This window comes from Puntigrus tetrazona, chromosome 4 (genome assembly GCF_018831695.1).
Source record: "Puntigrus tetrazona isolate hp1 chromosome 4, ASM1883169v1, whole genome shotgun sequence".
Classification (NCBI taxonomy): Eukaryota; Metazoa; Chordata; class Actinopteri; order Cypriniformes; family Cyprinidae; genus Puntigrus; species Puntigrus tetrazona.
In genome coordinates, this window is record NC_056702.1 from 13,035,741 (window position 1) to 13,051,321 (window position 15,581).

The 15,581-nt window shown below is 37.1% G+C and overlaps 1 long non-coding RNA gene across 2 annotated transcripts in view; it reads right to left on the reverse strand.

Moving 5' to 3' along the window:
* Window positions 1-15,581, reverse strand: part of LOC122342546 — an 82,814-nt gene that overhangs the window by 47,034 nt on the left and 20,199 nt on the right. For both annotated transcript variants that reach the window (XR_006250594.1, XR_006250593.1), the window contains exon 2: window positions 1,672-1,790. This is a non-coding gene — a long non-coding RNA (uncharacterized LOC122342546). The remainder of the gene's footprint in view (window positions 1-1,671; window positions 1,791-15,581) is intronic.

Sequence of the window (15,581 nt, forward strand, 5' to 3'; positions counted from 1 at the left end):
CACACAAACACACTTCATGAGGGTTGTGCTGAGAGTGTATTTTCCCATCGTCCAAGCACTGCTAGTGTTTAGAGTGTAAACAAGTGTGTGTGAGAAAATCACCACAGGGCTTTAGCTTTGCATTCTTAGGGGAAAAAGACATGCTGGTACACACGCACACACGCATTTTGAGTTAAAAGGAACCATCTTTATATGTGTACTTTTGTGTCCTCGTTTGGTGGAGCCCGCCTAGATTGAGCGAGTTAGTTACTAACCATCCAAAGACTACTCTGGGGTAAATTATATTTCATTAGGGTAATTACATAAGTGCCCTACACTCTCTGAAGCTCATTAAGATGTGTGTGTTTGATAAACATGTTCTCTGCCTTGCTAACTTCATAAAAACCTATACTAATGGGAAACAGGACAACAGTAGCACGCCTCCAACCAATAAAATATCCATCAGTCATTACGACATCACAATTATCCCTCAGATAACTAGACTAATTGTCCATATACAATAGTTAAGAGTATCAATAGCAATTTACTCAGACTAATATTTCTGACTGCTGATTATTGATTCCTAAATATAGATTCTTATATAAAAATAAATCTTAATATAGCTGGGTGATCTTTGATACAAACTAGACTTTGTATTGGATAACTCACCTAAAAATGTTTCGTCACCTCATGTCGTTCCAAACCTGTAGATTTTTATGTTCTCATGTTCATAAAAAATTATATTCTGAAGAATGCTAGTGGTCAAATAGTTGATGGTTTCCATTGACGTCAATAGTATATCTTTCTATGGAAGGCAACGGGAAGCAACAATTGTTTGGTTCTTCGGAATTCTTATTTTGTGTTTAGCATATGAAAGAAAAATATATGAAAACAACATTTTCGTTTTGGGCTGAACTGCAGTATTCCTTGAATCCAGTTGCATTTCAATAATATACTGTACAATATTAAAACTAATAATCATAATCCACCTGCATTTCCATATCACACCTGCTACTTTCTCTTAAGTGATGGAAAGCAAACTGAAACGTTATCCCTTCCTCATGTCATTTGTCACGATCATGTTCCTACCATCATATATTACCCCTTGAGTCATTCTTGAACAGGAAGGGACATAGTGATGACTACACGAGGTAGTATGGCAATTGCGCTAAGTATTGTTTGGACGGCTAGCTGGATCATTACAACACAGGAAGGCACCAGGAAGCCCTGACTCTCTCGTTCCAGGAGCTTGTTTGATAATGGCCTAACAAGCATGAGGAAAAGTACCACATTTCTTAGAAAGGTCCGAACTTCTGTGCACACGCATACATGTACACACAATAGTTTAATGGACGGATGTCATGTTTAGATTAGCCACATTACAGCAACTCAATACACACGTTTTGAGCATTAAAATGTCCCTCATTAGTTTTATCAGATGAATCTTTTTTTTCCCAAGCTCCGTCCATTTGGGCGGAAAGTAATATTATCACAGAAAGCTCCACACCCATCACACTAAAAGCAATCTGACATGAAATTTAGTAAAATACCTCAGCAGGCTAAGGAAATGCGTCTGGGTCAAACGACGGAGGAAACGGTAGGAATGTGTTCTCATGCCCGTTTCGATTTTGACTTTAAAGAATAAAAAAATAAAATCCCACAAAAATTGAAATCCTGTCATCATTTACTCACCTTGTTGTTTCACACCCGTGTGACTTCGGTCCATAAAACACAACAGGAGAAATTCAGAGCAATGTTCCTTCTGCCCTTTTCCATTTAATGAAAGCAAATAGTGCCCAGCGTTTGTCGAGCTGAAAAAAAGAAAGCAATCACCTTAAGTTAGATATTCCAAGTAAATAAACGATATTTAAATTTTAATCCATTAAATAAAATGTATTGCTATAATGACAAGTAGGCTAAGGCTAAGGCTAAGTAAACGAATAAATGGACATTACTTATTCCTCTTAAGTCATTTTTCATTTCACTTGTGACCCCTGATATTAAACTGGCGCCAGTTTCAGTTACCGTTGACCAATCAGAATGAAGGATTCCAGAGAACCTTATAATACAGCCTTAACATTTTTGGCGGTTTTGGGTTGTCGTTAAACTTGCAGCGGCACATCTCATCACGGCATGCGCGAAGAGGTTTATGGGCTATGGCAGAAGGGAAGATTTCAGCAAATTTCTACTGACATTTGACTTTGTTCTGCGCACAAAACCGATCAGAAGAAACGGGATGTAGCGCATGAGACCTTTGGGGTATTGCAATGATGTTTTTTTTGGTCCAGTTTTGAGCTTGAAAGTTTATACGGGTTTTGTAAATGATGAAAAACTGTCATTTTAAATCCTTTTTAACGGGAATCGTGATGTAACCATTCAGGTAAGGCACAACGGTACTCTAATGCGCAGACTCTTTACCGATTTAGACGGCAACAAATTCTCCTCATTGTAACGTGCGCAGCCTGATAAGAGCATAATGATTTGTTTCAACTGTTTTCAAGAGCTCAACTGCCTTAAAAGCTGATGAGTGACTGAGAGGAATGAGAGAGGAAACACTGCAAACTGGAAAATCGAGTTGCGTTGCCAGAAGTTTGCATAACACCAACCCCTTCAAAAAATGAAAAGGGGGGGATTTCTCTGACTCTATCACACCTGCCGATCAATTACAGTCTAGTAATTCCAGCATGTTACAGCTTTTTAATAGCTGAGCAAAGATGAGTTTATCTACTCGCCGCCCAGACATTTGCTTCAGGATATAGAAACAGAAGTAAAGCTATCGCATAGAGACAGAGAGTATTAATGAAGTATGGAACCGCCTGTAGACTGCAGACAAACGTAAGTTTGCTTATATAGTATTCAAAATGAGGATACTCCCATAGATATGTAATGCTGTTTTGTTTTTTTATTCAACATTTCTCACATTAGCACGGTTTATTAGAAAATGGTAAAAAAAAAAAATAATGGCAAGAACTTTGCATACAATAAAGTCAGATTGACTTTGGTCGCAAATTGAAATTTTTTTATTTGTATAGAGAATGTTTGGGTGCTATATGCCACAGTTTACTTAACTGGCTATCCTCACATATAAATTAACCTCTAGCCTGTCTGAATTATATACCGCGTGATATCGCTGCGTCTGCTGCGGCCATGGTACGGCAGTAAAATTCCTCGATTATTACGCCGGAATGGGAGTGTAGTTCCTAATCATATCGGCCTAGAAAAAAAAAAAAATCACAACTTTTCATTTTCCACCAATCTTAGTACATGATATAACTACAGAAGAGTCGAGTTTCAAATAGGAAAAATTTCGAAACTCTGTGGTCGTTTTCGAACGCGATGCTACTGGTCCAACTGGATTCAATGATCTATGCTAAGCTATGCTAAAAGTGCTATCGCCAGACCCCTGAGATCAGGATGGATTCAAAACTGTAAAACTCAACTTATTAACTCTGGGGGAGTTGGAGAACGAGCCTAATTCCCAAACCAAAAAAAGTGGAGCGTTCCTTTAATGTCATTAGAAAAGTGTCAATGATGGTCTGTCAGCGTACTGTCAACAAAACACAGGACAAACATTGACATATGATTAGTATCAAGAAGTATTTACAGTACTGTGGAAAACGTCTGAGCTCTAATGAGAATTTCATTGGAAATTGTTTATTGAAAAGATAGCTTGATTAAGTAATTAAAGACGACTGAATTATTGCATTTGCATATTTTTTAATCTTATTTATTTTCTGTACCCGTTTACCTCAACCCAATGCTAGTAATCCGTTTTGATTTGCATATCTATTTTGACGTTTTCAGTTGAGCGGGGCGACTACACCTGAGCGTTCTGGGTTTGACACCTAACTGTGTGAAAGTGAGAGTTTGTATATTTGATAGCATGGTTTAATATGTGATGTTCTGGGGCGAACTGTCAAATGTAGGTGCTGGATGTAGGTGTGCGTGCGGTTTAGATATCTGAAGGCTTCCAGAGAGGGTCTCAAACCCACCAAAAGTGTGTGAGAGTTTGCGCAATGAAGTATGCAAACTAAACTCCTTTGTTGGGGTTTCTGTCAAACCATATAGCTCGTCTTTATACACGAACACCGACCAAGATGGCCCTGTTATACAAATCACACTCCTACACACACACACACACACACACGCGCGCGCGCGCACGCACGCACAGTCACTGTTATTGTTTTCCTTGACAGCTGTTTGTTCACGATGCACAGAGCTAAGTTATAAATTATGACTGTACACCGTGTGTAGATGGTCACATTTTTCACATATTTTGTAGGTCAAGACTCATATTTGGAGTTCCTGTAACACACACACCGGTCACACACAGATGATTTCACACAATTAGAGATTAACCTTTGAACTCTACAAATCCTTTAGCATGCTCAAGTTCAATAAGGCAGTTAATGGCATGCATTTATGATCGTTGTGTGGAAATGACATGCTTTAGTCGGCACTGCAATAAAACGTGTGTTTTCTGATCTAAGAAAATGTGTGGAATGTGGAAACATTTTTGATGTTTTTTTTTAAGAGGTCTCCTAGGCTCACCGAGGCGGTGTTGTTTAAAAAAAAAAAAAAGTAATACTGTGAAACAATTACAACTGAAAATAAGAGTTATCCATTTTAATATATTTATATTATGTTATGATATATGTATGTAGAGGCAAAGCTGAATTTTCTGTGTAATTCTTTAATATCACCTTTTATTGATTTTACACATACTTGCTAAATAAAAGCATTAATTTCTTTAAACTTCCAGTGTATATTGTTACAGAATATTTCATTTTTTAATAAAAAGTTTTTGTGGGGTTTTTTAATTATCAGGTTTTTTTATTATCATGTTTAATGTTTATTATCATTCCAAAATAAAATACAAAAATAAAGTAATATAATTTTAAATTATAATATTATTTCACATTATACATTATTAAACAAATTCAGCCTTGGTGAGCATAAATATGACAACATAACTGAATCCAGTTTTATTACATTAGGTTATGCAAAGCAATGTTTTTCAATAAATTAACAATCATGCATAAAATCTATAAAATTTGAATAAACACCTATGCATACCATATTAATACTATAAATGCATTTAAAATTGTCTAATATATATATATTTTTTTCTCCTTAATGTAAAAACTAATGCAATGTGTTTGCTGAATTATTATTTTACTGTTCATTAATTATTTTGTATTTATAAAATACATTAAATAAAAGAAAAATGCATATGTTATATTGAAAAATAGTTTAAGTTTGACAAACTACATTGCCCAACAATAAAAAAAAAAATACCATTAAGAATGCTTTTAACATTGCTGCCTAATTTAAAAAAAAAAAAAAAAAAAAAAAAAGCTAGAATGATTTCCTTCTATGTTGCGCAAATTCTTTAAATCATTATGCAAATTGGCCCCATTCTTCAGAATCGTGAAGTTATTGAAGTCCGATATAAAATGACTGTTGGATCCATCCAAGAAAAAAAAAAAAAGATACTGCTAAAGAATGTGATGAAGTTTGGCCTAAGGGACGAAGAGTACCTCAGGGAGAAACGGCTAAATACCTTCCCTTTGAAAGAACCTCGAGTTTTTGGTCTTCACACAGACCACCTTTGATTTCCAAAGTTCAAAAGCCTATGGGCTTCTCAAACAATACACACATACAACTACACCCAAGAGAAAAACACACAAACACACACACAAAAACCCAGACCCCCTCCCTCGTTTGAAAGGGGTACATGGCCCCCTCCAGGCAGGCTCTATTCATCCAGCATGTCTCTGCCTCATTAGGGCTATTAGCATGGGTGAGACGAGGCGGGGTAATTTATCTAATCCTGCTGTGAGGACAGGACACACAGACACAGATCCCAGCCTCGCACAGGTCACAGCACCTCTGTGGTCTTGTTAAACCAAGATTTATTACCATAGCCAGAAATATGGCACACGCAGACTTCAGTGTCAACATACTAAGTCAACTTTGTTGGAGGTAAAGGGCTGCTGCTGCTGCACTGAAGCTGCCGTTTTGATTGACGTGTGGGTTAGTAGCGGCAAACTAATTAAAATCTTTCTGTACAGGACAGACGGAGTAAGACCGAAAAAGACTGCAATAGGCCGCGAAATACACCATTCTGAGAGCATTTGGCATCAGACTAATGTTGATCTTGTTTGAAGGCGTTTTCTCGGTTTATGGATTGCAGATGTATAAAGGCACAAAGCATTTAAAAATAAAAACAAGAAATATCAGGGGTATGCAATGTTTAAATAAAACTGTATTTTAGAGGAAGAAAATTACTTGTTATTGTTGAAAGTTGTTTCTATATCCACAAACACTATATTAATATAATTGAATTTTCTTTCATTTTTTATTCCATTTCATTTTATTAAATTCTATTTGGTTTAAATGTAATAAATTGTCATTTAATTTAATTCAATTCAACTTCATTCAATAGTAAAATGTAAATCAATTGATTTTATTGAGTTTATTAGTATTTGCATTATCTGTACAACTAACTGCATTAAAAAGGTACTTAAAATATTAAATACTGGTTTGTTTAAAACAAGTTTTTTTAATGTATTTATTATTTACTGCACAAAATATTAATTCCTTTTTTTAAATGGTTTCTTCTTTAAAACATTTAAAAGGTTTTTGTTTGTTTGCTTGCTTGCTTACACAAAAAGACTTGTTTAAATGAATCATTAATGATTAGAAATATCTATTTCTTTGCTTCAGTCCAGGTCCAATCGGATCCTAGCGTACATTTAAATGTCCCACAATTAAGAAAATAAAAATTCCCGCAGTTCAACAGGTCTCTCTTAATGCCAGCATCTTGAACAGTAGCGTTTACGGGCTGAGCACACTCTGGAAATCCACACACATGGCTCCTAATTAGAGATCCCATTCTCTCAATGTACCATACACACACACACACACACACACACACACACACACATCCCGTCACGCTGTAAAATAACTAATCAGAACATGAGCCAAAGCATTGAGTGAAATGGAAACGCACACACTCCCACAAAGCTATAAACACACCAGTTATTAGGTCTTTAAGGTCATAATTAGAAGCAAACCGCTAGGCAGGTTTTGGGCTGTAAACGCAACCCAGAACAAATTGGACGGGGTAATCGGGAGGGAGTTACGCCCACCAGAACAGATGGAGAGGAAGGCCCCGCCATCCCACGGGGGTCTCAGCTGGCAGCCATAGGAACGCTACACACATATGCACCAGTTTAGCCTTTTTAGCAATGAAAAGAGAGAAGCTGTCATTCGTTTGATATTAGCCTGACCCTATTACACCAGTTTAAAAGACAGCACTCTCCAGGGACGAACCGATGCCTGTAACAGCAATCAAACGGACGGCTGAACGAAGAGGAGAACAGGAAACGAGCGACGGAAGGGGATGGGAATCAATCTCAGACTGATTTCACATGCTTCAAGTTTGTTGTGGGTGCTGTATTTAGCATTCAAATGAGGGAGCGCTGAATAAACGCTAGCAGGTCAATGCAGGGTGACTGAGGCACATTAGAACTTCCTACACAAGGATATCTTTCACCTCGACGCTAACAAAAACCAGCGAGACTGATTTTATGCTCGACTTTGGCTTTCGCATTTTATGCTAAACCTGTACCAACAATGGGCCGCAACCCACTTCAGTCACGCCTCGTGAAAGTGTTAGCGCCGTTTTTGGAGGGAAACTGTACGTTTTTGCTCTTGTTTTGATGTTTCGGAGGGGTCGGAACGGAGCGCTTTAGCGTGCTAGCTAGTGCGCGTTTGCGCTCAGAAGTTATTAGCGTGTTAATTTAATGTTGCGCCACTGAAAGACGGGGTGGAGAGGTCAAAGAGAAACATTGAGGAGGCACTATACAAGCACCGCGCGCACAATACACTCGCTTAACAGCCCAGTTAACATCCCACTGACCCGCCTCACACACACACACACACACACACACACACACACACACAATCACTGTCTCCTGCTCTGACTGGTTGTGGTTAGCACTATGATGCTGCATAATGCTGTAATCGAGCTTGTATTGGTCTCAGGAGAGACCCCCGAGAGCGCTGGGAACCGGGACCACCCTCTGGTTCTCCTGAGAAACCGAACACACACACACATCCAGGGCTGTAATGATGAGCTATAATCACCTATCTCTGCTAGCACAGACGAGCTGGTGATAAACTAATGCGCGATATTGAGATCGAGAGATAAGAGAGGGGCGGAGAGAAGGAAAATGGGAAAAGAAAGAGTGATGGATAAAAGCGGGACAACGGCATGGGAAGATCTCCACCGGAAGGATTCCATGCCGGAAAATAGATGAATATTGGCTCGGACATGAAAATAAAGCTGTGAAAATTGATGCTTCTGGAAATTAATTATGAGCCGACATAATTAAAACGAGTAAAAAGAAATATATAAATAAATCCAAGTAATTAATTTTAAAAGTTTTTCAAATATATTAATTGTCTTTAGAACTTAATGCCATGAACTAAATAATAATGTATTAAATATTGCAACATGAAGAATATATATCTATATATTACATATATTGTATATTAGTGCTTTTCATATAGAAAATGTGTTTATATTTATTTATTAGCTAATGATGTTTTTACTTTCAAATTATATATTGTATCTGTGCGTATAAAAATCATTACACACGTAAAAAAGTGTGAAATAAAGAAAAAAATGTATAATTATTTAACAATAAGTATAAAAAAAATGTGACACTGGCTGAGAAAATGTGTGTGTGTGTGATTTCATAAACTCATAATCCATATGGTAAAAATAATCTGTGAAATTGTAACAAATATGGACTAAGTGAAAATGTCAAATGTCTAAACAATGTCAAAGGTGAATGGTTGAGACCAAACTTTTGTTTAATAAAAAATATCATCTAATTATAAAATATAATCATTTTAATATTCCCGCAAGCATGCAATACAGATTATATTACAATGATTTTACCACCGCATTAAGAAAAGTAAATCATTTTGTTGTATTTTTTTTTTTTTTTTTGTTGTTGGAAAAATCAACATTTTACAACCAATTCAATACGCAGCACTTTTTATAGAACAGAAGATATATATATATATATATATATATATATATATATATATATATATATATATATATATATGTGTGTGTGTGTGTGTACTCAGTGAAAACATCCAAACGTTGCCATTTTTGAAACAGGAGGGAGGTTAATTGATCAAGACATGCTAATAGTGTTTACACAGAGACAGGCAAGGCACCATGTGCCGCTCTGAGCTCATGAATATCAAACGCCTCCGAACCCCTCTCCCCTCCCCAAGGGTCTTCATTGTCCCCTCCGGAGGTCCCGAGGGCCCGCTAGAGCAACAGTGTAGACGCGTCGACGGAGCCCAGCTCAACAGGTTTCAACGCACTCCTCCGCTGCCTCCGACCAGACTAATACTAGATCCAGAAACCCTGCCCTCTGCAAAAACCACTGCGAGAGAGGCTCAATTACGTAACCCCCCACCTCTCCCCTGTTTATTGTGTTTATGGTAAACTGTCTGCCGAGGAAGAACTGCTGCGGAAAGATAGCGGTTACAAAAACATTTTAATGAGGCAAGGAGTCGTTAATGACACGTACAGCCGCCTCGAACAACGACACGTGAAAGCGCGCCCGGATTTCGCCAAGAACTGGGAGGTTTTTCGCGCAAAATAATGATTTTCTAATGGTATTTTTAATCCAAACCTTCCCTCAAGTGCACAGCCGGTCTGAAAACAAGCCGCGATCATTAGCGAGCGTTGTTGTTGGGGTTTTTTTTTTTTTTTTGTCTGAGGAAAATAGTTCGCTTTCAACAAGCAGGAAGCTTTTAAAGTTGAACAGCCTCTTCATCGCAGACATTAATCACTGGATGGAAGTTCAGGAGATTGCCTGAGAGTTATTTTGAAGGAAGGAAGAAAAAAAAAAAAAAAAAGCCACGGACTGCAACACAGGGATAATTAATCAAATGAATTCATTTTATGGTGATTTTGGAAATTAATGTTGAAAATTATTTGGGCTGATTGACTTGCAAAGTTTGGAGAGGCGCTTTTTTTTTTTTTTTGGTGAACGTAGCCCGAGTTGAAATGCATCTGACAGATGCGCACACATCCAATTAACAAGCCTTTCACGATAATTTACTGTCAAGTGTCAGCTCAGTTGGAGAAATTTAATATAAAGTGATCTGTGTATCTTGGCAACCGGTGCCATGACTAAAGGACTGAAATGAATAGATGAACAGGTGTATTTCCATTCCCCTCACTCACTTTCTCAATCCCTCGTTCTCTCTCTTCATCTCTGCATGTGTTCGGTTTCTGTGACGTTTTGATGCATTGATGTTTCAATAAAAGATCATACAACGTGGCTGCATTTGCGCAATTGCACAACGAGATTCTTAGCATTTTCAGACTACTTTGAAACAATATTCACATTTGGAGTTATTCGTTTTCATGATTTAAAATCAGCCTAAAATGTGAAAATTATATTTTTCTTTAATTTGTAGAAAGATTTTGGAAAGCGAGTTTGTCCAAACATTTAATTGGTAGTCAATGTAAAATTGTATTTATTTATGTGTGTGCGTGTGTGTGTGTGTGTTTGTTTAAAGTTGACTTTCACAAAAAGTGTAAACACGCATTTTTGATCAATTTTAATATATATTTGAATACAGGCGTATATTGTAAAAAAAAAAAAAAAAAACACCCATTCACACACACATACAAACAAACAAATAAATAGAAAAATATTTAATATGATTAGTTTTATCTAAAAAAAAATTTTATACCAAGAATTTAATAGATGATTTATTCATTTTAAGAATTATTTACAGCTGAACATTACAATTAGTGATGTCAAACGATTCATTGTGAATTATCGCATACAACAAAAGGGATTTTTTTGCACAATGTCTGTCTTTTGTGTATATTTATTATGCATGTAAAATTAAAACATATACAGTATGTGTGTAAAATGCATCTAATGGTGAAATCGGCACCTAGTTCAAACAGCAACACGTGTCTTTTTCCCTTTTATAACCAAAGCACCAGGGTAAATGTGTTAAATGCATCACATTTAATGTCATTAAATGATTTACGTACAGTTTTCAAATGACATGTTTTAGCTTTCGATGCTTAGTGTTAGTTTCTGTCCAAACGTAAGAGCATTTGAAGTACGCTTGCGTACAAACATCTACGAATACTAATGAGATGGCATGCGTGTGACAGACTTCCTAACATGTTACCACACACACTCATAATACAACTAACAGCTTTCCAACACATTCTGCAAAAGCAGTGCACGAGCTCGTGTGCACACAAAGAACCCTACTTTCTTTATGACATGTCTGTGTTTTCAAAAGTGAAAATTTGTTCACAGGACAGAATTCAAATGAAATACGATACAGACACAGGCTAGAAAATTTGCCCCCGCCTAAATTTTCAAGGAACTTCTGTATCAAAGAACCACAGAGACAGCTTCTATGAATAGCCATTTTTGTTTTTCATTACACAACTTCTAAGAACTTAAAAAAAAAAAAGTCTACTTCCAACCAGAAGAGAGGACCTGGGCTGACTAGAAATCAGAAAAGCTAGTCAACTTTAAGCCAAACCTGTCAATATTAGCAATGCAAGCTCATTTCTATTGCTCATTACATGGTACACACATGGCATATTTGGGAAAAAAAAAAACATCTTTGACGACAGTTACCTAAAAACACAAACATACTGACAGAACTAAGGCAACTGAATGTTTGACTCGCTAATAGTTTTAGCATTTTAATGCAAACATTTGTGCAGCAAAACATTTAAAGTCGTTCATAATCAAATATGTTTGATGACAAGTAAACTTCCAAAAACACACACACCCACCGCTGGAACTGCATTTGATCGTGACTGTTTGGTCTAGTAGTTTTTACATTTAGCATCGGTGCTAGCAATGCTAATGCAACGCTGCTGTTTTTACCACATTGTACTGCTCGTGCAGCTTTGTAGCCACGTAACCTGGAGCAATACGTAAATCAAACTTACTAGATGTCAAGCTGTTCTCACTTTCGCAAAGACGTCCTATTTGATCACACGTCCAAGAGAAACAAACGTCACTACACAGGTCCAAAAAATACCCGCTATTGTCTTTACTGTGACATGACCGTTAACGTATTGCTTTAAGCTAAGAGCTTGGGGATTTTAGCACCTTTAAATTATCTACTATACTATAAATTTATTTCAAAGTCCAATTCTCGCTATTAACATATCATTAAACATGAGTTTTTTTCCCCAATAAACACCTAATTTGCTGCATATTAATAGTTGTTAAGTAGTAGAATGTATGTAGCTTTATAAGTGCTTTATAAATACTAATAAACGGCAAATATGCTATTAATATGCAGGCTAATAAGCAATAGTGAGAATGGTGTTATATATACATATTTCAGCCATAGTTTTTAAGCCATAATAATATATTTTTGACCACTTAACCCGACTATTCCCATAAATCATTATAATTATAATGATTTTTTTTATTATTATAAAACAGCATACAATGCACATGAGTTTATTTATCATCCGTCTTATTATACTGGTCACACTCAAAATCTAAAATTGCCAACACAAGAAATCGTGCCAACTTTAAAGTGAAACGCTGTTGGTTCTCATGTGTCTTGTGACACTTGGATTTCTTCTTTGATTAAGATCCATGGCGGGTTACAAGTTACATCACCCAAAATTGTTTTAATTTTGTCATCATTTACGCGACCTCAATAGTGTTCCAAGACTCCTATTCATTTCCAAAAAACAAAGGGAAATATTTTTATTGAAACCTGAGAGATGTGTGTCACTCCAATGAAAGTTCAGTCAAAAACTTTTATGATGTCTTAAGGAACTTTCTGAAGCGTCGAAGTAATCCATATGAATCAAGATTTCTAAAGAGAAACAAACACTTCATATGATGAACATTTAATTTAAGAACTTCAACCGTACTTGCTTGAAACGGGAGAACAATCTTTATTGGTTTGAAAACCTCAAGTTGATGTTGTTAATCAGTGGTTATATATACACACAACCATATCTTTTCAGAAGCCTTAAGGATTAAAACAGACTCACATAGATTACTTTTATGTTTTTGGAAACTTTCTGAATGGTCAAAGCTACAGTGCAATGGACTTTCAATGGAGGAACAGGAATCTCTCAGGTTTTATTAAAATTTAATGGCATTGCATATTTTATATATTCCTCCTCCTCTTTTTTGGTACATTCCTTAGATTCCAGCCTTCTTTCTCTGCCACTTCGCTTCCAGTCCACACACTATAGCGTCTGAATAATCGCGCCTTAATAAATCTTTAAAAGCTACAGTTTCAAAGTAGCTGCTTGGGACTCAAACCCATAAACGCAGTCATTCGTTTTGAAGCCAAACATCTAAAAGCTAAACGTCTAGAAAAGGCGAATTAACACCGCTTCAACTCCTGAAACACCCCGACTGGAATTAGACGCGATCTTGGCCGTTTTCACCGAGTGGTCATTCATCCATCGCACAAAAGCCAGCCCGGACAATGGGCTCCGAAAGCCCACCGCTGAGCCAAGACCACGAGACGCACGCGCTCAGAAACACACACTCACTCCAAGGCGTCACTTGAGCCTGAAACACTTCTCTCGAAGAAAGAAGAGAAGACCTTTGGAAGAGAAAGGCCTTAATTAATATTAAGAAGGGTAAGCGGGCCGCTCAGCTGATGAACTGCGTAGTCTGATCGCCGTATTGTGAATAATCGGTGTAGCTTTCATAAAGACGTACTGTACCGTGGAAAACTACTTGAAATCGGTGGATCAAATGCCCTCTGTCTCTTTCCCGTTTGAGGCGGATCAGCGTTTAAGGCTGCAGAACAAAGATAAACAAAGCCACATTAACGTCAGGCTACTTGAGATGGTGAGAATTAATTGAGCATTAATGAAATGCCCTATACAATCACTCTTCCACGCATACAAAGAGAGTTAACCTATCCATAAAAGAGGTGAAGGGTGACTGGCGTGCGTCTCAGGGTGTGGTCTGAAGTTACTGTTGTCGACTGTAATAATTTAAGACTCCAGGATTAGGTCTGAATGGCAGACGGCGGTGTACCTCAAGTACGACTTTAATCTTCGACACACACACACACACACACACACGAGTCAGTCCAACTATTACACCTGCAATTAGTTTGCCCTCAGTCAACGTTAGGGGTAATTTTAGGCCATTGTGTGGAAGAATACTGTCAGTGCAGAGAGAGATAGGGGCATATTCATGTCATTCCGGAGAGAGAGAGAGTGTGCTATCAACTAGATTCAGTTCCAGAGAAACTGTGAGTAGTGTTTGCCCGTGCAAAACCGATACATGTCCACAGCAGGAGGTTGTAAGATTATTCAGTTGCTAAAGGTGTTTTGGGTGGCTGCTTACCCAAGTCTAATACCGAGTTATGAATTTGTACTCTTAAAGGGCACTGCTCAAAACTTCAAGAAGGGCTTTTTAGAAGGGAGTAAGCGACGGGAACGTGTGAATGGCAGTCTACTGAAATTATTTTGCAGTTATTAACAATTTTCATTTTAAACACTAAGGTAATTTACGTTAAAAGTTAGCTGGACAAGTAATGAGTTTAAAGAAAATTACGTCAGGGTCATTAACGTTTTGTTTTGAGCTGCTGGGCATTTCGGTTCAGTTTCAAAGGAGTCATCAGATGCAAAATTCACTTTACAGCTTGTTTGAATATTATTGTGTGTTGGAAGTGTGTGTACACATTCGTCCTATAAATGGTAAAATTGTTTTTTATACCCGTTATAAAATCCACTTTCTCAAATCAGGCCATTCTGAGATTCCTGGCAGAGTGACATAGTTCTGCACAGGCCCCTCCCACGATAGTTGATTGACAAGGCTATGTAATCTTAGACCCGCCCATAGTGAGCAGTCATCAGTGATAGTGTCCGCTCCGGTGCAGGGAAAGACAAGATGTTTCTGATTAAGCGATGAAGGGGTTTTGTTGTTGGAAGTAATAATGAACAAAGCAGTCGTCATTTACTCCTGACATCTGAGCCGTTGAAGACACAGATCCAATCCAGATCTGCCTAAATCCTTCCATATTCACATAAATTATTCATGATCCAGATTCTTCTAGTAAAAAAGTGAGTATAAGGGTTTCTTTGAAAATCACCTTACATAATATGTGCTAGTTAGTGGGGTCCACGACTAAAGTAAACAGTCTCATGAGTACAGCTCACCAGTCTGAGGAAGAGAGGGGCGGGGTCAGCAGAGCTCATTAGCATTTAAAGCAACACCGACTAGAATGGCTTAATGAAACAGCTGATTTTGACAGAGCGTTTTTTAAGTTTTAACTGAAGAATGTTATAGACTTTTCATTAAGACTCTAAAAAATCATATCAACTTGTGGAAAATATAATAAGTTGTAAATGAAATAATTTAGTGGAGCACATTTAACAACTACAAAACTTTTTTCAAATGGCTTTTTGTCGGTGATTAAACAAAAACTAAACTAAAATTAAATAGACAAAATAACCTAATGGGCAGCCTGTGACATATAGCAAAAAAAAACAACAACTTAAATTCTAATTA